The sequence below is a fragment of the Octopus sinensis genome, linkage group LG5 (assembly GCF_006345805.1).
Source record: "Octopus sinensis linkage group LG5, ASM634580v1, whole genome shotgun sequence".
Classification (NCBI taxonomy): domain Eukaryota; kingdom Metazoa; phylum Mollusca; class Cephalopoda; order Octopoda; family Octopodidae; genus Octopus; species Octopus sinensis.
In genome coordinates this window covers 85,575,593-85,600,065 of record NC_043001.1, presented here as the reverse complement: position 1 = coordinate 85,600,065, position 24,473 = coordinate 85,575,593, and the positions used below count along the sequence as shown (strand labels likewise).

The 24,473-nt window shown below is 34.3% G+C and overlaps 1 pseudogene; it reads left to right on the top strand.

Moving 5' to 3' along the window:
- Positions 1 to 219: 219 nt before the first annotated feature.
- LOC115211968 lies at positions 220 to 11,764 on the top strand (annotated as a pseudogene).
- Positions 11,765 to 24,473: the final 12,709 nt, after the last annotated feature.

Below are 24,473 nucleotides of genomic sequence, written 5' to 3'. Positions count from 1 at the left end.
AGATTATATTCCTCACCCATAGTTCTTCTTTTAATTAATAGAACATTGAAAAATCACGTTGGTTTTTGTGCTTCTAATGACTATGGTGATTCTTCAAGACAATTGACAATCATGTGTAATTTTCCTCTTTATATTACCCACAACTGAGAATAAGAATCACACGTAAGATTCTTATTCAAATTCGAAAAAATCAAAGCTATAAAAAGCGGTAGTTTGAAATTCTTTGCAGTTCCTGTATTGTCTCCAATACACAAAGTAACACACGACAAATTCTTATTCTTGGTAAATCTACCAACAACAAACAACCAAACCAAACATGCCTTCCTACACTCTCCACTACTTCAACCACCGTGGCCGTGCTGAGATCTGCCGTATGCTCTTTGCAGCAGCTGGTGTCCAGTACAATGACCGCAGGATCGATTCTTCAGAATGGAGTGGTATGAGAAATCGTAAGTGAATTTTTATCTTCTGTTGTTATATATTCATAAGGTATCTCAAATGTCGTACATAATTGCTTATACGTTAGCAGAGTTTTGAGTGCGTTCAATATAAACGAAATTAATTGGTATTTACGAGGAAAGACGCATATGGCAAAGTCTAAAGCACCTCCGATATCTGACTATCAAAAATTTGATGGACTTCATATTTAAGTGTTGCTATGAAGATATCACCTAATTGCTATTTGCTCAGTTTAGCCGTCTTTCACAAGTACTTTCGTTAGCACTACAGTTTAACCTTGCGTTGATTACTATCTGGCTATATATGTGTGGGTCTCTCTCTCTCTCTCTCTCTCTCTCTCTCTCTCTCGCTCTATATATATATATATAATATATATATATATATACATATATAAACATGATAACCATTATGTATCATACTTAATATAGGCACGCTGTCGATAAGTCTGTTAATGGCAAATTCGTATCGACTTGCTGTACTAAAAGCAGTAAACCTCAGAGAATTCGGAAGAAAGATGAAAATTCTTTCCAACAGCTGCTACCGAGAGTTTGAGATACATTATTGAGCCTTTTATACAGCACATACTTGCTGCAGGATACATATCCGGACGATAATTCGTTATCTCGCATATACGAGAATTGAATAAAACATTTGTTGACGTTGCGAATAGCCGCCTAGTTAATTAAATCCTGGTATACACTACTGAAGCAATATTTCGTCAAAGTAACCACCTACGTGTCATACTCAATGTATGTACACTACCGATTAACTCGTTACAGCACTATTTGTCATGAGATATCATCTCTTATGAACTTTCTGAGTTAAAAACACAATAATTATCAGAGGAAGACGAAAACTTATACCAGCAGCGGCTAGTGAGACGGTCATTTCAACAGATTTTATCGTAATGTAGATTATACGATATGGAGATAAAATTTATAACCATGGCTCAGTGGGTTGCAGATCTCACTATTTCTATTACCAAGAATTGCTTTGCTAACATATCGAGAAATTGAGATAAGTTACTCACGATCAATACGATGTATTTGGTCACACGACAACAATTTAAGTCTGGAAATCATTATTAAGTCTGGAAAATTTTGCTTGTTAAAAGTCAATCTTATAATGATTCTGTTCTTGACAATCAATTGGTCAATAACAATTACACATTGTTTAGGTTCTCAATATGTTATCTAGTATTTTGTTTACTCTGTCTTTATGCCTGTTCTTACATCCGTACTTCAGTTTAGTCCTCGAATAGAACTATGATCAAACTACATTCCGGCCGTTAGAATACAATTTCATTTCAATTCCAAGGGTTACATTTCCCAGTGTGTCCCACCGTATGGTCAGGAAGATGTCCTCTTCTTGACTTGCTATTCATTTTGTTGAAAGTAAGAAGTAAAAAGTAGTTCTTTAGAATTTCTGCCTTTGATCTTAAACGAAAAATTATTCTTTTCTACCATAAGCACAAGGCCCGAAATCTTTTTTGGAGGGGAGCGCCAGTTGGTTAGCTCGACCCCCAGTATGCAACTGGTACTTACTTTATCGACCCCGAAAACATGAAAATCAAAGTCGGCGGAATTTGAACTCAGAACGTAACGGCAGACGAAATACAGCCCCACATTTCGCCCGGCGTGCTAACGTTTCTGCCAGCTCGCCACCTTCTTAAATTAGAAATCATTAAGACGGCAAGGTGAAGGAAGAACCTGTCGGTCACCAGAATGATAATGATTGTCATTTTCAGTATTCCTTCTGGTTCTTTAAGGTCTGAGTTCAAATAACATCGGGGTTAACTCTACCTTTCATCCTTTCGGTTGATAAAATAAATAATCAGCAAATACTGGAGTCAATGGTACAAATTATTATCAACTAATTATTACTATCGGTCGAGTCTGCCTTGCGTCATCATCCCTGCATCAACCATGTGTACAATTATAATGCATACTAGGTATATTTTATCTCATTTGCTATCTCTCCCTCATTCTTTCTTCCCACTGTTGTTTCCTCTCGTCTTCCATGTAAAACCACACACAAATTGTAAGCTATTTTTGCAATGTCGCCCTTGTTGATGATCTTCCCGCAATTTATTATTAACATTATTATTAGTATTGAGTGAGGGAGCAGTGCATGTCATCAAAGTGACGCTGCGGTAAAATATACGAATCTCAATATACCCATCATGACTACCCGTCTGATAAGGGTACACCAGGCACATGCATCACAACCATATGTGCGTGACATGGTGATCTCATATCAAGATAAACAGCGCATAACCTTGCAGGTGGGGCCCAGTTAGAATTTTCTTCTGGTCGAGTAGCCCATCCCGCTCAAAAGGTCCCTGAATTAGGATTGTTTAAGGATGTTGAACGAAGCACCCATGTTTCCAAAGGTGACCTATCCAAACCCCAAAGAATCCCTCTCAATACATGGCTATGATGCTCCCCCACTACTTCTGCTTGTGATCAGAGATACACATATCGTCAGTCACTCAGGTACATGGTCAACTGATTAAGGTCAAACAACTGACAAGCAAATATGTGATATTAAGCTGAATATTTGCTGTAGCCCATCTTTTATACCAAGACAAAACAACGTATATCATAACACTTCCAATCAGTTATATCCTCTTCTTTCAACTTTGTTTCCATTTCTTGCCAAGTATGTTTCTGACACCTAGGGGAAAGAAATTCACTGTACACATTGGTAGGGCACTAAAATAAACACACCAGATTGTTCATTTACAAAGACATGTGTTTGTGGGAAAAAAACGGGAACAAAGAAAAAGGAACGGAAAGAAAATAAAAAATATAAGGGAAAAGGAAATTATTATTACTATCATTATTATTATTATTATTATTATTATTATTATTATTATTATTATTATTATTATTGTTATTATTAATATTATTATACATTCTACTTGCAGAGATGCCATGCAACATGATGCCAATGTTGGAATTGGACAACAGGACCCAGATTCCCCAAAGTATGGCTATGGCCAGATATTTGGCTAGGGAATTTGGTGAGTAGAAATTTTGGACCTTTTCCAAAAATTTGTTACACTTTCTTTTGAGATCTTCAAATTCTGATATACTGTGTTCATGAAGGGTACTGCAACATGTCTGATATCCACAGCATACGTTATTCCCATTTTCTGACTATGTAAGATTTTGGGTAAAGCAAATAAGAATATATTACCTTCACATGATATTCTCTGCTATATTTTCGCGGTCTCATGTTATTAAAGAATAAGGTTCGAATCATATTTCTTGAAATATATAATGATAATAAACTCTTTATCTCTGATAGAAATAAGAGATTGCCAAGAAAACATTTAAAGAAACGCCTTAGAATTTATATTTTACTTGTTACAGTTATGGACTGCGGCCATACTGTGATACTGCGTTGAATAGTTATAAGGAACAATTCAACCTCATTACTTATTTATAAGTCTCGTGTATATGCTACCGGTTCCTGGAGAAAAGCAAAGTAAACCAGCAGTCAAGCGGTAATGAAGGACACACACACACACACAAACACAAACAAACACACACACATGCGCACACACACACAATAGTGTCACTGAATTTACGCCAGGATTTCCGTAGTCTTAGTTGAGTTTACGATGAGTGAGAGAAAAGGAAAATGGATATAGCAAGAATCTTTATTTTTCGCTTCTCTCGCTCATTATAAACTGAATGAACACTGCGGAATTTCTGAGGTAGATCCAGTGACAATTATATCGTAACTGTGGATGAACCTAAATAGTGAAAGTGCTCTTATCAGCATACTACCAGGCATATATCCCCCAAAAATTATATGTATATATATATATATATATATATATATGCACACATACACACACACATATATACACGACGATATTCCCCACAGTTTCCGTCTATAAAACTCATTCACGAGATATTATTCGGCCCGAAGCTACATTTGAAGTCAGTTGCTTAATTGCTGCGCAGAGGGACAGATCCCAAAGTGAGCATCTTAGTTTCACGTTGCCCCCGGCGGGAAAAGTGATTTCCCGAATCCTATAAATTGAGACAATGATAACGGTACACCATGATTGCTTCAAAACAGCTCAACGCCTTGCTAGGTGATGGTAAAAATACATATAAGTTTACATAACAGAATTGTAAACTATAACGATACACATGAACAGATTTTCACATAGACTCCGTAGAATATATTCCAGATAATGCATTAGATTAGTATGAAAACATTCATGCTATGCCATGTATGTATGTATATATATATATAATATATATATATATATGTATGTATGTATGTATGTATGTATGTATGTATGTATGTATGTATATATATATGTTTCTATTTATCTATCTATCTATTTATTTATATTAAGGGCCTTACTATACATAAATGCCTCACGCTACGAAGGACTCTTAAAGTCAAAACTACCATAATAAACACATTTTACGGTACTCGAGGGAATGCAAATCTCGAACCAAGCATCTTAAAAACAGACTCAGCCAGAGATCACATGATTTCATAATTAGTGCACAAAAGGCACTTTTTAACAGAATTGCAAACTATATGTATATGCATATGTATGGTTGAGATGTTCGCATCTCCGAAATCTTGATTTTGATCGCCCTGCGTGATACGTTTAGTAAATGTGATCTCCTATATAAAATATTTTCTATCGAATCGACGGATACATTATGGGTGAAATTTCGAAGAAAGAAAATGTATTGAAGTTTGCCTTGTGGTCTGTACCTATAGATCATAAGTTATATTCTTACCAATATGATGTACCTCGCTGATCCTGTCTGAGAATTATGTCAAGGGTACACCTATCTGCGGAACATGATAATTCAGGTGCAGTCAATTGAACGAACTACTGGATAATTATAATCGAATGATGGAAATCCACAACCGCCTCTACCTCTATTATATTAACTAATGTAGGAGAATCTCATCGTAAACGTGTTTATATTTTGATTGACATACCACTGCATTTGTGTACACTCATTGTTTATATATCAATGGGACATTCCAGGTTACCATGGCAGAAGCAACATGGAGATGGCCAGAGTAGATTTCATCTCAGACTGCTTCTATGATATTCTCGATGACTACATGAGGATGTACCAGGATGGCAACTGCAGAATGATGGTTTGTAAACTAACAGTATTAAAATATAATGGAATATTTCTCTCTCTCTCCCTCTCTCTCTCTCTCTCTCTCTCTCTCTCTATCTATCTATCTATCTATTTATCTGTCTGTCTGTCTGTCTTTCTATCTGTTTGTCTTTCTTTCTTTCTTTGTTTCTTTCCCTCTATCTATCCATCTATCTACCTATCTATCTATCTATTTATCTATCTATCTATATCCTTCACTTCCATTCTCTCCCTCTCGTTCTCTCTCTCCTTCCCTCTCTACCTCTTCCCCCCTCTCTCTCCAAACATACTCTCTTTCCCACACACTTACACATACACTCTGAATAAATCAGGAACGATAACATAATACACTGTGTGCGTACAGGGAAAAAAAATACCTACAATAAAGTGATTGACATATGGGAAGACCAGTAGCCTTACAATTAACATTATAATTATTTCACACGTATTCCAATCTAGTATACGCACTTAAGATGACACTTTTGACACATATATATGTATGTTCACATGTATTTGTATATGTATGTGTGTATATATATATATATATATATATATATATATATATATATATATATATATATATATATTATATATATATATATATACACTTTGTTTTGTATACTCTTGTACGTCTACTATGAGTGTATGTACGTATTTGATACACCAGTACGAGTACCTGTACTTGGCTTGACTACACATTATGCGTTTGCGTCTCTGAGTGCCATATACATTTATGTGATTTTCTGTGTCCAAGCATTCCCGTAGATACAAATGGCTACATAAACCAGTGTACATATGATAATATGTACGAATGATGATTGATCTTTCTATTACAGATGGCGAAATTCTTTATCTGTTCATCACATATGATCTCTTTTTCCAAAGCATCAGTGAAGACATTCGCTCATGCTATGTAGTAGAGTTCCACTATAGAAAACTATTATTGAGATACAGCTCCTTGATGGGACATAATTTACTTTTCCAGTACAACGGGTTTCACAAACACTTGGTTTCTAACTAAAGCACTACGTACAAATATATGCGTTCACACATGTATGTATCTTTATATGTGTGTATGGTTTTATGCATGCGTGTATATATCTACTGATAAGGTTTGAGACTTGAACGCGGCGAGAAAAATGATTAGCGGGATTCTGTCTGCTTTGCGCTGACTTCAGATGCGGCTGGTGTCGCCTTTGCCTTTCGGCCTTTCAGAATCGATAAAATAATTACCAGCTGAAAACTGAGGTCGATGTAATTAACATATCCCCCTCCCGAAATTGCCGACAATATCCCAAAATTTGAAATCAATATTGGTATGAAGTTAATCTTGTGGGGAGCGGCTAAGTAGAAGAAATTAATCGCAGTACTTTACTGGTACATTATCTACTAAGCGCCGGCGAGATTAAATTAAAGTTAACCCCGGCGATATTTGAACTCAGAATGTAAAGAGTTAAAACAAATACTACGAAGTCTTTCTGCCGACGCTCTATAATGAACCGGTTATGAAAATATACAAAGTCATTCTAATTCTGTCTCAAGGCCGGCAATTTCGAGGCAAGAGGGAAGTCGATTAATTGAGTTCAATACTTGACTGATAAATTAGCTTATCGAACCTGAAAGTATGAAAGGTAAAGTTGACTGAAAACATAATGACGCTAAGCATTTTGTCCGGCGCGGTAATGATTCTACCAGTTCGCTACCTTTATGCATACATACATAATCATTGCTGCTATAGGCACAATGCCTGAAGTTTCTGGGGGAAGGGGTTAAGTCTATTACATCGCCCTCAGTACTAATCTAGTACGTAAAAACGGACGAAATACTGCTAAGCATTTTGCCTGGTGTGCTAACGAATCTGTTATGTATACATAACACTAATCACAAACGCACATAAGTATAAGAACCGGTGGGAAAATATACACTGCCTATCATCTTTAAGTTCTAAGTATATACAAGCAAATGCATATACAAAAACAGACGCACATACACACACACAAAGAGACATACACATGTACACTCACACACACACTCACACGCATTTCATATTTGTACGTCTAATAAGTGTTCTTCTGTTTTCCAGTTCCAGAGATCCAGAGATATGAACTGTTCTGTGAGTACTAATTATTTTCTTGCAAAATTACTTCATTATTTACATTATTGGCAAAAACCCATCATCACTATAATCAGTGCCATTGTTATTATTATTATTAATAATAATGATAATAACAGCGGTTCGACAAAATAAAATTTGAATTAGTACCAGACTTAACAATAAGTACTGGAGTCGATTTATATAAGTAACAATTCCAAGATGGCGCACTAGTATGGCCGCAGTCCAATATGTGTAAAAGACAAAGGATTAAACAATAAGTATTGTGTTTCTTTATAAGAATATGTTAATACCCATATGAGTTTTAGCATTGTGTATGGGCGTCTGTGAGTGTGTGTGTCATTTTCGTCAAGAGTGGCTGTGCGGTAAAAAGCTTGCTTTTCAGCCACATGGTTCGGAGTTCAGTCCCACAGCGTGGCACCTTCGGCAAATGTATTCTACTTTAGCCTCGGGCTGACCAAAGCACGGAGTGGATTTAGTAGACGGGCACTGAAAGAAGCCCGTCATATATATATATATATATATATATATATATATAGGGAAAGTTTACGAAAATAAACAAAAGACGAAGGCAGGTGGTGTACAAACAAACAGATGTATTAGTATAGCGCTCAGGAATAGAAAAAGTCTTTTACGTTTCTAGCCTACACTCTTCCACAGAAAGGTACACAGAAAAACAAGGAGAGAAAAATGTGTGTAGTACCAAAAGATCTATCATGGCGTCTGATATATAAATATATGGGGGGGGGTGAGTGTATTTGGGTGTGTGTTTCTGTGTTTGTCCCCCTTCCATCGCTTGACAACCAATGTTGGTGTGTTTACGACTCCGTAACTTAACAGTTCGGCAAAAGAGACCGATAGAATAAGTACTGGGATTACAAAGAATAATTCCTGAGATCGATTTGTACGAATAAAGGCGGTACTCCATCATGGCCGAAGTCGAATGGCTGAAACAAGTGAAAGAATAAAAGAACACGTTTCAGAAACGAAGCTTTGTGTGCATTTATTTGCTTACCACATTATGCATTGATCGATATTTGCAAGTGTGCGTTCAATGTCTGGCATTGAAGTTTAACATTTATAGAAACTATAACATAATGGTCTGCTATAGGATTTTCTGATAACTTTGTTTTCTTTCATGTTCTGTTTAGTCTGAGAAGCGCATGAGATTCCAGGAGACCTGTCGTAGAATCCTTCCATATATGGAGAGGACATTGGAAATGTACAATGGTGGAAGCAAGTACTTCATGGGTGATCAGGTGAGCGATAATTCAATCACACATGTGCATGCAAACGCAGATGAAAGCAGAAAACATTGACACGCGCAGACACAGACACTTTTGCAGACTTTCAACTACATCGACAGACACACATGTACAAACATAGACGCACACAGACAGGAACACAGAAAAATATATTCAGGAAATATATACATGTGGATATCTATTTATTATGTATGTGTGTGTATATATATATATATATACACATACATACATACATACATATACATATATATATATATATATATGTATGTATATATATAGCTATATCTCTCTCTCTTTATCTGTCTATATATACAATATGCATACACAAGCATACGTACATTAAATGCATAATTGGAAATATATATATATATGTATCTATATATGTATATATTCATATCTTTACATACATACATACATACATACATACATACATACATGCATACATACATACATACATACATACATACATATATACATACACAATATTTTAACGCATATATTCGCACATGCATACATATATACACACATACATGCATACACATACACACATACATACATGCACATACATACATACATACGTACATACATACATACATACATGCACATACATACATACGTACATACGTACATACATACATACATACATACGTACATACATACATACATGCACATACATACATACATACATACATACGTACATACATACATACATACATACGTACATACATACACACATATACATATAAGCACACGCACACCGATATAAATACCAAATCCTTGAACTCTGCAGATGAAAAGAGGAAATTGAACCAGACGGTTTACAATTCTTAACGATTCAGATAAAAAAAAAATTGCATGTTTGCACTTCCGCCAACTAATGCACCGAGTGTCGTTTGACTGCAACATTGGTGTATGCAATCCAATATAATCATCGACTTTATGAGTTGATATGCAAGAATTATACAACCGAAAGTGTAAAGTAGCTAAAATCTGGCTTTGACATATCTGAACGTATGTTTATGCGTGTACATGTACTTAGCCACACACTCAGATACTGACACGTACACATACACATATGCACACACACACAAATATATAAATACATATATGTATGTTATGTGTATATAGTATCACAAATGTTTCCATGCTTAAGTGAACCATATCTATCTATCTATCTATCTATCTATCTATCTATCTATCTATCTATCTATCTATCTATCTATCTATCTATCTATCTATATATACATATATATATATATATATATATATATATATATATATATATATATATATATATATATATATATGTTTATGTATATATATATATGATATATCTATATGTATACATGTATGTGTGTGTGCCTGTGCGTGCGCATCCGTTTGTGTGCGCCCTTGCGTGTACATATACATACATACATACATATATATATATATATAATATATATATATATATATATATATATATATATACACATAGGTTCACACTCACGTACCTACACACAACCGCACACACACACGCATATAATATGCGTATAATATGAGGTACGTGCCCGTGTGTGTATACATTGCGTAATCAATCTTATACACTAAGCTACGAGATTGGCAAATAGCTTTACTTTACTGTGTTCTGACTTTCTTGGATCCGTTTTATTCATAAAAATACCGAGAAAAGGAAGTGTAAAGCACTTGACGTTTCCGGATTCTCCTGCATTGCGTCTGGTGATGTATGTGTGTAATCAGAAGGGTACGTTGATCGATATTTGCACGAAGAATTTGGCAGTTTGTGAATTTCGGATTTTGGCAGCTTTTCCCATGCAGAACTGGGTGGTGTTGTCTTATATAAATAGCCAGTTTATAAAAGTAATACTCGTTCTAATATCAGTAGAAGAGGCACTGGGAAGAAGTTTAGTATATTGTTCAATGAAACTTTTCGAATCAGTCAAATAGCTTGTTTAAATCTAGTATATGCTTGTGTAAGTAGTTGCAATATGGTTACAGTCGTGTGAGTAATATTACAACGATGGTATTATTATAGGTTTTTGATGAGGCGAACTGGATTGATAATTAGTACACTGGATTAAATGTCATACGGCATTTCGTCCCTGTTTACATTCCGCCGACTTTGGAATTCATAAAATATTAACAGCCGAGCGCTTGTGTTGATTTAATCGACTACGCCCTCCTCCAAAATGCCAGTTCATGTTCTTATAGCAAGAGGGATCATCTTAGCTTTGTGATAGTATACAATAGACTATGGTCGAAGAATTTCCAGGAGCTGAATAAAATCTTATTTTTTTTGGCTACAGCACAATAAATTTGTATTTGAAGTAGTAACACTACCAAGCTATGTTAGTAGTATTCTCATATAGGTCGCACACAAGCAGTGTTAGTCTCTGTGAGAGTGAAGACAAAAGCCAAATGAATTTAAATGTCATATTTTATGCAAAGTTTCTGCTATTGCACTAATACATACATTCTGAGTAATATAATTGAAATTTATTTCATCGTAGATGACTATGGCTGATATGATGTGCTACTGCGCTCTTGAGAACCCACTGATGGAAGAATCATCAATGCTCAGCAGCTACCCCAAATTGATGTCACTGAGGAACCGCGTCATGAGCCACCCCAAGATGTGCAACTACCTGAAGAGACGATGCCGTACCGATTTCTAGGATAATACATCGAAAACTACCTGAGCCACTCAAAACAACAAAAAATTAACAAAAACTATTCTCAATAAAATGTTGAAATTCTAATTGCTTCTATTCGTCGTGTTTTTGTCGTTTATTTTTGCTTACCTTCCGATATATTTCTTTATCAAGTAATCGTAGCGATATATGACACACTTGTGATTCGTTATATACCTGATTTTCCAGCATACAAAAGCTATCTATATAGTGTAAACATGTAGTATAAACACTCAAACACCAGTATCTTTCTAAATCCTGACGCATTTCACATGAAATTTCTGAACATCTAATGTCAACAGAGTAAATTAGACTTGCATGTAAAAAACTGTGGTACCCAAATAGTGATTCCAACAAGCGGTACTGATAACATTTCATTTACGATATGACCTAAATATATAGAAAATTTAAGGCACGGACCTCGAAGAATTGTTAGCACGCCGGGAAAAAAAATGCTTAACGGCATTTCGTCCGTCTTTGCGTTCGCAGTTCAAATTCCACTGACGTCGGATTTGTCTTTCATCCTTTCAGGGTTGGTAACATAAGTACCAGTTAACATTGGGGTTCGCTGTAATCGACTTAAATTCTACCCCGAAATTGTTGGTCTTGTGCCAAAATGTGAAACCAATACATAAAATCTTGAATGGATTCCTATTAAATTTAGTTTTCCGATTCCAAAGCCGCAATTATATTTGAGATTATCGCATTATTTAGTTATATGCTCAGGTCTAATAGCTCTTGGGTTAAGATCTTGTATCAATAACTTCATAATCATGATTTCAATTAGGTGATAATTAACACCCTATTGTTATGTCGCAAACATACCGCACAGTTTTGCTTCGTTCAGTTTGCACAGTTAAGAGTATTTACAGAACAGCTGCAATATTAAATGACCAGCTATAAGAAAACTGAATTGTCTCAAAAGTATGCATCACCACCATGTAAATCATATTTCGCCCATATTTGCACAAGACAATGCAAATAAAAAAATATTATCTGTTCTTGCTCTTTCAGAATATTTAACCCCAAATGGCTATATATATATATATATATATATTCTTGTACTCTTATATTTATTACAGTCACTTGACTGCGGCCATTTGTCGAATACATCGACCCCAGAACTTAGTCTGTTTAAGCCTGGTACTTATTATATTGGTCTCTATTGCCAAACTGCTAAGTTAAGGGAACGTATTACACACCACCATCAGTTGTCAAGCGATGTTGGGGGGACAGACATAAAAACATATACATATACACACACACACACACACACACACACATACCCCCACACACACACACATATGTAAATATATATATGTGTGTGTGTGTGTGTGCTATTGCAGTTTCCGTCTACCAAACCCACTCAAAAGGCTTTGGTCGGCCAGAACCTATTGCAGAAGATATTTGCCTAAGGTGCCACGTTGTGGGATTGAACTCAAAACCATGTGGTTGGTAAGCAAGCTAATTACCACGCAACAACTCCTATATATATATATATATTGGGTGACTTTTAAGCTAGCTCCTGTAGAATACTCTTCATTTGGCTTTGGACCCAACAATGACATTTCATACATTGAGAACATAATACATTTTATTAAACTTCGACAATACTTTTAAAGCAATGAACAAATTTCATGAAAACAATGATATAATTTGTCGACTTATTGCAAAGCTGCATGATAAACAGCAGTACCACCACCATCGCCAAAACATCTGCCACACACACCAGTCAGACTTCTGACGCCACCACCATCACTACCTTTGACTTTGAATCCTTTCCTTCCAGCTCCATCACCACTGTCTTTCATTTCACTCACTCTCACCGTCATCTTTGTGCGCTCGGCTACCACCACCACCATTATCACCACTGCCTGTGCCTCTATCACAATTACAGCTCATACTATTAATATCACCCTATCACTGTTCAGTATGTTACTCGAGTGTGTTGGTTCAGTGTTCAGTCCCTCTTTCTCTCATATACCCAGTCTTTCTATCTCTCTTATTATTACTCCCACGCAACCATCAATACTACTTCTTTTAATAAAACATTATCAACACTCTCTTTCTCTCTCTCTCTCGCTCTGTCTGTCTTCGACACCGCCTTCACCATCTCTGTGCCTACTATTACTCTCACTCCAACATGAGCAATAGTAGAAGTTTCATTGAATTGTGAGATGGGGTCAAAAAGTGACGCACTGACACACAGAAAATAGCTTTCCTATTTAATATATATATATAAGTAATACTAAGTAATTAAGGGTTTAGCAACGATTTGCCTCACCACACACCGAATTTAGAAATAGCAGTCAAAGAGTTATAGCTATTCTTTCTACTAAAAGAATAGCTATAACTCTTTGACTGCTATTTCTAAATTCGGTGTGTGGTGAGGCAAATCGTTGCTAAACCCTTAATTACTTAGTATTACTTAAACTTTCCTCGAATGGGGCTTTTTACATGCCGAAATCTACTTGGTGAAATTAATGATTATTCCAAATTGATTAATTTCACCCTATATTATTACTGATATATATATATATATACATATATATATATAAAAGGAAAATAACTTAAGCGGTAAAAAACATTTTGTTAGTACCAGTTTCAATCTATTCGAGTTTTCAACTGATAGAAAAACAAAAGTGGATATAAATTAAGACGAAAAAGCAGGTCTGCGACTTCCTACCGAGCATTCATAAAGGAAAATAAGAGAGAGACAGAAAGAAGAAAAATGTCCTACCTATCTGAAGATTATGGAAATATTTACAAAACATTTCATTTAATTTTTTTCTTCGATTCAGTTGTTTTTCTTAATTAATATCCACCTTTGTTTTACTCTGAGTTGAAAAAGTCGAAAAGACTGTAACCGGTAGTAACTGTTAGAAAATTGATTTTATGATAAAATATTTTAGCGTTTTCTGCCTTATCTTATTTTCCTTATACATACCAACTCGTGTGTTACTTATCAATCTTCTACACACACACACGCACAAACGCACATACACGTATATATATATATATATTATATATATATTATATATATATATATATATTATATATATATATATATAGATAGATAGATAGATAGATAGATAGATAGATAGATAGATATATATATGTGTGTGTGTGTGTGTGTGTGTGTGTGTGTATGTGTGTGCGTTTGTATTTGAAGAAATAAATAGAAATGGATATTTTGATAAATTATGCACTAATAATTGCTTTTAACGAAAGGTAATACATACATACATGCATTCTATATATATATAGTTTTGTCAATTTGACTCTCTGCGAGAATATTAAATGGTGTATTTTTTAACATGAAATAAAACAGATTTGGTATGGGACATGTAAAGAGAAATACAACAGTTTAAATTTGTCACAACGTAACGCGATAGTCGGTGTGTTGTAAATCAATCATATAGCATTAGCTACGCAAATAAATCAATTGACCGAATGCAGTACATTAAGGCGTTATATGTGTATATTTGTGTGAGTGTGAGAGCAAAGGGCGTGTGTGCTTGTGTGTATGCGTGCGCGCGTGTTATTTGTATGTGCTTGTTGTTAGACGTACCGTTTGCATGATTCTAAAATATACCATAGAGATAAACACAAATTGATAACTTTAGTACAGTATTTCGACACATGGTCAGTCAACAGACAACTCGAGAGAATACGGGCTCAGATCACCAGCCGAAAGCATAGAAATGAGAAATTTGCAAATTACGAACCTTACAATTGTTATATATTAATGAATACTCTTGATCTTCGTATATCCATTCCATTGTTCAATTTCCTAATCGCGGCTTTTAATTCAGCGAGGTTTGGAACCTCTGCCAAAAGATGTTTTCTTCGTCTTTGAGGAATATTATCAAGAACAGAGATCATCTTTAGTGGGTCTATTGAGGAATTCATCATAATGTTCTTTCCATCTCCCAACTATATCTTTAGGACTTGTTAATAATTCTGTACCATTCTTGCTACAAAGTAGAGCAACCGTTGATGAAGTTTAATCTTAAACTTGTTTTTTCAAGGGAGAGTGCATACATGCATGCATGCATACTTAGTAATGGCGGTCTCTCCTGTCGTAGAGGACAGATGAGGTTTCCGCAAGCTCTTGTGGAACAAATTCTTTATTGTGATGAAATGTTTGTGCTGTACGTTGTGCTGTACGGTGATCGGCGTGCCACACATAAAGTACAGGAAATAATTACCGAGCAACGTGAAACGAAGTATTGTGTTTAAGAAAATAATTCATGTCTCCCGCTTCCTCGGTTCCAGAGATTGGAAGAACAATCTTGAAATTGCGTGAGCAAAACCGTAACCACGAGGCTACACGCCTTCACATATACGTACACGCACACAAGTACACACACACACGCACGCAGAGGGTGCGCACACACAGACATGCTCCATACATGCCACTAGTAACGCTGTTCGGGTTTATGTTTACACATAACAAAGCAATGTAGTATGTATATATTATTTTGTGCATATGTCTTATGTGAACTGATCTTCAACTTTCTGCATTTATATGATGACTGAGAAAATATTTCGTCCCTTTAAGTGATTCAAAGTTTTGAATGTAAAATATTTCGACCAACCTTGTTCTTAGGAAGAAATTCGATGTTAAAATACTTATTCACTATACACATACCGTTTTCCCACTTGCCAATGGTAATCAGAGAATTTAAAATCCCGTTTGTTTACATTCGTCATATTCAAATACTCTATATTCTGTGTATTATGATATATTGTGATTCCAATATTTTGTATTTTTACCTTTATTGTGATAGTTGTCATATATATATATATGTGTAAGTGTATGCTTGTGTGAGTACAATTGGGTGTTGTATGTAGTGTAAAGTGTAAACACATAAATATAAAAACTACAGCATAAACAAGAAGGAAAATAAAATACTTGGCAGTGAAAGTATGGCGTCAAAATATATTTATTAAAGCTGGAACTTGGAATTCAAGGAATGCAACACGAAGCCGATAATAGGAAGATTCAGATTACGTAAAAGAAAGGTTTGGATTTGATGCAAGTATAAAAATTTATTTGGATATATTTTTAAAGAAACAAATGAATTAGAATATGATAACCAACGGTAAAATTTCATATTATTTGCATACATTTCAGGTTATTCGCAGAACCTTTTTCAAGCTAAAATGTTAAAATGTTAAAAGAAAGTATAGAGGTAAGATATTTTTGTTGCTACATATTCCATTAATGGAATGTATACTGAAATAAAATACGTAGTCTTTCCAAAGACATACATAATTCACTCACCATTTGCTAAGTCATACAAAAATAGTATGAAAGCTTTCAAAATGCTAAAGGGTACCATAAAAAAAAAAACACAAAATAAAATGGATATGAAACTAAACATCAGAGCGACAAAAGGTGAATCTGAGATCAGACGCTACTCACGCAGATATTCGATGCTCAAAACTGTCTATAGGTTTTCGAATCGTCTCCCCAATTTGGGGAGTATTGAGCCCGGTGATGGTGGAATTCTAACACTTCCTTTAGTATGTGTATCATAATCTATGCCTATTTCTGCGCTGGTCCTAAGCAGACGAATGCGAGTGTGAGTTTAGGTGTCATCTTTGATTGATCAATATGACAGTGTTGTTACAAAAGGTAAACAACTTCCGTCGAGAGACTGATGTCCCATGTGGTTACCTGTATTAAGTGAAGCGTCAACTGTCCTGAAAAGAAGGAAAGATCTGCCGCAGTGGGATTTTCGGCGGCATATTCTACTACTCATGAATAATTTTGCGTTCATCCTCTACGTATATGTCTTTATTCGTTTTTCATAGCAGACAGTATTTTACACTGTGTAACAAAAATCTTATTTAATCTTTTTCATTTTTGTCTTTCGTCAGAAAGTGTTATTTCCTATTTGCTTCTGTCTAGAAAACAAAGGAAATGACTACTATTCCCTTGGAAATTTGCTTTCGTAACCTGCACATGAACGTTTTGAAACTGACCTTTTTTCTATTAAATTTTAAACAGATTCACGCTGAATTGCTGAAGCAGAAATATAGCAAATATTCTGCTCAGTACCACAAAATTGCTTGTCAGTTGCTCGTATTTAATCCTTTGAGCACGTCCTTAATTGGCTAGCAGCATTTGCATCTCTGCTCATGAGCAGGAGTAGTGTGCATCATATACATGTGTTGTATATGATGCGGGGGTATCATATACATGTGTTGAGAGTGACCTTTGGGGTTGAACTAAATGTGATAAGATGAAATTTTTAAGGGAATATTAGTCGTTTTTCACACTTTCTAGGGGTAAGCAAATAAAAAATAACAGTTGCGAACTAAGGTTAAAAATCATGTTACAGAATGTTATAGATAAATTTGTAATTGGAGAGTTAGTTATAAACGTATTTTGGAAGGTTAATCATAGTTAAATTTCCCTATAGTTTTCCTCAATCGTTTACTCACTTTCTTTACTGTGACTTTATAGCATTTTGTATTTTACATGTAATTAAAATGATCGAATATAACAACTACATCATCACCGACAACCACAACAATATTAACAAATTTAGATTTTAGCAGATTAAAGGGAAAGTGTTCTCCATCCACAATCACGGTAGTTGACAGGAAATTACTCATTGCAGGTAAAATATACCATCCAAAGTCAGGCTTTGAAAGAATTTAAGTACAAAAGGATAGGGAAGTAGACGTTTTGTACAGTGATTTGTTATATTTGAATCTAGACTAATATTTTCGCACCGTGCGCCGCCGTTAGCGTAACACAGATATATTTATGTATGTATGTATGTGTATCTACACACACACACACACATACACACACACCACACACACACACACACACACCACACACACACGCGCACACATACACACACACACAAACACACACACACACATATATATATATATATATAGGATTGGCAAGAAAGTAGATTCGTTTTTAGCAAATAGATTTACGATATTTTTGAATGACTTTGTCAATATTATGATTTTTTACTTCTGACACTTGATAGCCGTTAGTTTCAGCTTGCTTTAGAAGCAAATTGCCCGTGATTTTGTTTACAACTGTTAGTTCAGTGTTATTTTTATCATGTAGTGCAAAAATGAATATTTTCGCCATATGATACGTTTTTTTTTATTTCCGCAGGGGGCAAAAAAAATGTTAAGCTCACAGAGAGATATATGGAGTGTATGGTGTTGATTGCTTAACAGAACGCACATGTCAGAAATGGTATTAAAAAATCTGTTCTGGAGATTTTTCCCTCAAAGATGACCAACGTTCTGGTCGACCTACTGAAGTTGTTGATGACCGAATTAAAGCCGAATATGGACCTAATTGTCATATAACTGCGCGAGAGATTGCAGAGAGATTAACTGTATCACACACAACAATTGGAAATCACTTAAAGTATTTTGGACCCGTTAAGAATCTCGATATTCCACATAATTTGAAAGAGATTCACTTAACACAACAAATCGATATTTGCGACAAGCCTCTCAAATGCAATGAAAACGATCTTTTTTTAACGAATCATCATTGCAGATAAAAAATGGATTGTCTAAAATAGCATCAATCGAAAATGAAGCAGCACAAACCACATTGAAAGTTGAATTGTATCAAAAAAAGGTAATGCTGTCAATGTAGTGGGATTACAAAAGGAACCAAACATTCGATTCAGATGTTTACTGTCAACAATAAATGCAACTAGAGGGAGCAATCAAAGATAAACTACCAGAATTAGAAATTCGTAAAGGAATCGTCTTCCACCATGTAACACTAGACCACACACGTCTCTGCAAATTCGTAATATCATTTAGCCCTGATCTTGCACCATCGGATTACCATTTATTTCGCAGTTTGCAAAATTCTTTGAATGGTAAAACTTTCAATAATAATGATGACCTGAAATCACACTTGTTTTAGTTTTTGGCTGATAAGAACCGGGCATTTCTATGAGCACGGAATCATGGAAGTTGTCAGAAAGATGGTAAACGGTCATCTAACATAATGGAAAATATATAATTGATTAAAGTTCATTCTCTGTATTATTTTTACTTCACACTAAAAATCCAAAATTACTTCCTTGCCAACCAAATATATATACATACATACATATATATATACATATGTCTGTGTGTGCGTGTAATATATATATATATATATAATATATATAATATATATATATAATATATATATATATATATATATATATATGTATGTATGTATATGTATATTGCAGTTTGTTGTCTAAGGCGGTAACTTACGAACACACAATTAGATAGTATTGTCTTGCTAGTACATATATATACAATCAATGGAAGATAATAGCATAAGCTGATAGACACTGGAAAACTGAGACAATATCAGCAATTTATTTGCATTCCATATACGTACACAAAACAAGAAAGAAAAATATATAAAAAACTGACGCTGTTTCAAGATTTCACTGCCTAGCTTAATATTGTCCCTTATTATATATTTTAAAAAAATGACTATGATTATGTTTCTTGGAAACTTATTAATGTGTCACATTATTCGTCAACGTATTGTCATAGTTTGTCATAGACTGTATACAGTCAAGGTGCTTTTGCAGCAATTACGTAGTTCCCGATTTGATCACACTTTGCGTTTGGAATAAGAGTTTACATCCATAGGCCACAATTGCGATTTAACAATTTCTTCTGATTGGATGTTGGGGATCCGTATACATATGGATGACTGCATATATCTTTAGGCCTAATATATCAGTTACAGTGGTAAATATTTGCAAGAAATCGGTAGTTTCGGGTGAAAATATATATCGATGTAGTTGCAAAGATACCTGCCCGTTGCTATTGCCCTCATAAATACTCTGAACATGTGATTGACTCGTTGAAAACTTGTTATCAACAATGTTATTGCTCAGAATATAAGAAGTCACCACGCCCCAAGGGAAACGTACTTGATGATAATTTTAGTTCCTAGAATAGAACATGCAATGTGGTTAATGTTTCAAGTGAACATCTGTAGCTACCTCTGTATATAGGGATTACAGGGATAGAGATAGATAATAAGGCGGTGAGCTGGCAGAAACGTTGGCACGCCGGGCGAAATGCATAGCCGTATTTCGTCTGCTGTTACGTTCTGAGTTCAAATTTCGCCGGGGTCGACTCTGCCTTTCATCCTTTCGGGATCGATAAATTAAGTACCAGTTACGCACTGGGGTTGATATAATCGACTTAATCCCTTTGTCTGTCCTTGTTTGTCCCCTCTACGTTTAGCCTCTTGTGGGCAATAAAGAAATAAGGGATGGAAAATAAGAGTAGGAAACGCTTACAGTTTAGGGGATATACAGGGAGCACAATGATCGTAGGTAGAAAATCGAACAAATGTGGAATTTAAAGGAAAGTGATAAGGAGGAGCAGAAGCAATCATATTAAAGGTGGCAGAGGGAAAGAGAGAAAGAGAGCGAGATAGAGAGACAGACAGACAGAGACAGAGACAGTCAGACAGAGATAGGGATAAGATAGCAAGCGTGGCGTGCTGATTCTGTTTTGAATGCGGTCTCATATATCTGCGTATCGAGGAATATCACTTTGGGTGATATGTGATCAATAACATGTTATTGAAGGTCATATTTAAGTTTTACAGAAAGTCAGCAACTGATAATGGCTGAAATATTTTCTTATGTAAAGAGGATGACTAGTCTAGTGGTTTTGATAATTATATTTGAGAGAATTCACTATGAAAACTTATTAGAAATTGGAAGACTTCGCATTTGTAGTTGATTTTGTAAGTTTGAACTGTGCGTTTATTATAAGAGAGTAAAGTACACGTTGTTTCTTTGATGTGAGGTATAGCAGTGTCTCGGTATAGTTTAAAGAAATTATGATGTATGTTGGAATGGAATGCTGGAAGTCAGGAGGACAGAGAGGTATTATTTTGGAAGTCAGGAAGGAAAGAATGTATATAGAAAGACAACAAAGGCAGTTAGATAGGCAGGCACGAAAGTAGATGGAAACAAAGGTTAGTATATTAATCGATAAAGAGATAGATAGATAAATAGATACATCGACATATAGATAGATAGATAGATAGAGAGAGAGATAGATAGATAGATAGATAGTTAGATAGATAGATAGATAGATAGATAAATAATTACTAGGTTGGAACGTATATAAGTTTCTTAAACAACTGCTAAATTAACTTTATAGTTCGAAGTGCAGCTAGTTGGTTGTTATATATGTATGTTTGATATATATATATATATAATATATATATAATATATATATATATATATACATGCATACATACATATATATATATATGTGTGAATATATAAATATATATATATAATATATATATATATATATATATATATACAAATACGTAAGTATTTATGTAAGCATATATATATCATTTATATATATATATATAATATATTTACACACACATACACACACACACATATACATATATAGAGAAAAAGAAAGCGAGAGAGTAATGCAGATAAACACGATTAAGCTTGTTATACATAAATATATGCATATGCGCATATAGATACACACAAACACATACATGCACCATGCACACACACGCATACACGCATATGCACATGTATACATATAGATAGGTGGTTAGATAGATAGATTGATAGATTGATAGATAGGCAGATAGATATATATATATATAGATAGATAGATAGATAGATAGATAGATAGATAGATAGATAAATAATTACTAGTTGGAACGTATATAAGTTTCTTAAACAACTGCTAAATTAACTTTATAGTTCGAAGTGCAGCTAGTTGGTTGTTATATATGTATGTTTGAATATATATATATATATATATATAATATATATATATATATATATATATTATATATATATATATATCTATATATATATATATATATATATATACATGCATACATACATATATATATATATGTGTGAATATATAAATATATATATATATATATATATATATATATATATATATATATATATACAAATACGTAAGTATTTATGTAAGCATATATATATCATTTATATATATATATATACACACACATACACACACACATATACATATATAGAGAAAAAGAAACCGAGAGAGTAATGCAGATAAACACGATTAAGCTTGTTATACATAAATATATGCATATGCGCATATAGATACACACAAACACATACATGCACCATGCACACACACGCATACACGCATATGCACATGTATACATATAGATAGGTGGTTAGATAGATAGATTGATAGATTGATAGATAGGCAGATAGATATATATATATATAGATAGATAGATAGATAGATAGATAGATAGATAGATAGATAGATAGATAGATAGATAGATAGATAGATAGATAGATAGATAGATAGATAGATAGATAGATAGATAGATAGATAGATCTGTGAACTAAATATATTCAGAAGGTAAACACATATGTACAAGCATATAGATATTTGTGTATATCAGGACTAATAAATTTACATAGAGGACACAAAATACGGAATAACAAAGAGAGAATACATAGTTTCTTTTAATTCAGCAGCTGTTTCTGAAAGCTCTGAATTACATAATTATCATGAGGTTCATAATTAGTAGATGGAAGCTGTAAAAAGAATTCGCAAAAGCTTATGCATTCTCAACTTAATATTCTGTATTTAGTATTATCTATGTAAATTTACTTGTGTGTATGTATACATATATATACATTCTGCAGCCTATACAAATGAATTTAAGGTACACATTTCAGCCATCTCACTATTGTTGTAAATTGTAAAACGTAACTGTCACCACTAGTATACAAACCTGAAGATTGCATAGTTTAATACATGAAAGTATTAGTTCAATCAGAATGGACATTTAATATTCTATCATTCCATTATATTATATTATATTATATTATATTATATTATTATAAGAGTGTAAACAAAACGTGAAAATCAAAGTTGGAATTTCTTTGAGTAATATATACTTCTATACACAATCATGCACACCAGTGTGTGTGCGTATATATATATATATATATATATATATATATATATATATATGTATGTGTGTGTGTGTGTGTGTGTGTGTGTATATGTATGTATATATATATCTACCAGTGGCGTGCGGTGACTTCTGGGGCTGGGCATGCAATGAATTTCTTCCCCCCCCCTCCATCCTGGGCAATTTTTCAGTAAAAAAATTTTCGAATTCCTACGATTTACATATGGGAGATTCTGAATATGCAATCACCCCCGTATGACCTAGAATAAAAAAAAAACGTCGCCCTGGTACTATTTAAGAAGAGTGGTCCCGTTGTGCTCGCTCGCGCATCCGCGCTGGCCAGTCGTGACTAGTCGATCCTACGACTATCTAGCAAAGTAAATAAATTTTTTAAACAAAATATATAAAACACAAAAACACAAAGTAAATAATGTTTTAAACAAAGTAAATAAAACACAAAGTAAGGATCGACTAGTCACGACTAGCTGGCGTGGAATGCTCGGGTGAGCGCACCGGGACCACTCTTCTTAAATAGTAACACTGATTCTTAAATTGTTTGCAATACTCATCAAATTTGTTGAAATTCGAAAGTTCCATGAATTTAAACTCTTCTAAGGATAAATATCGTGCTTTTATTTGGTCAACTATTGTACTGATAATTTTGTTATAAAGCATTTTATAATGTCGTTGGGGCTCAATAGATATATTCTTGGATCTCTGAATTCCGATTCCTGCATCGACTCCATATTTTTCCTCCCGCGTTCAGTCCCACTGCGTGGCACCTTG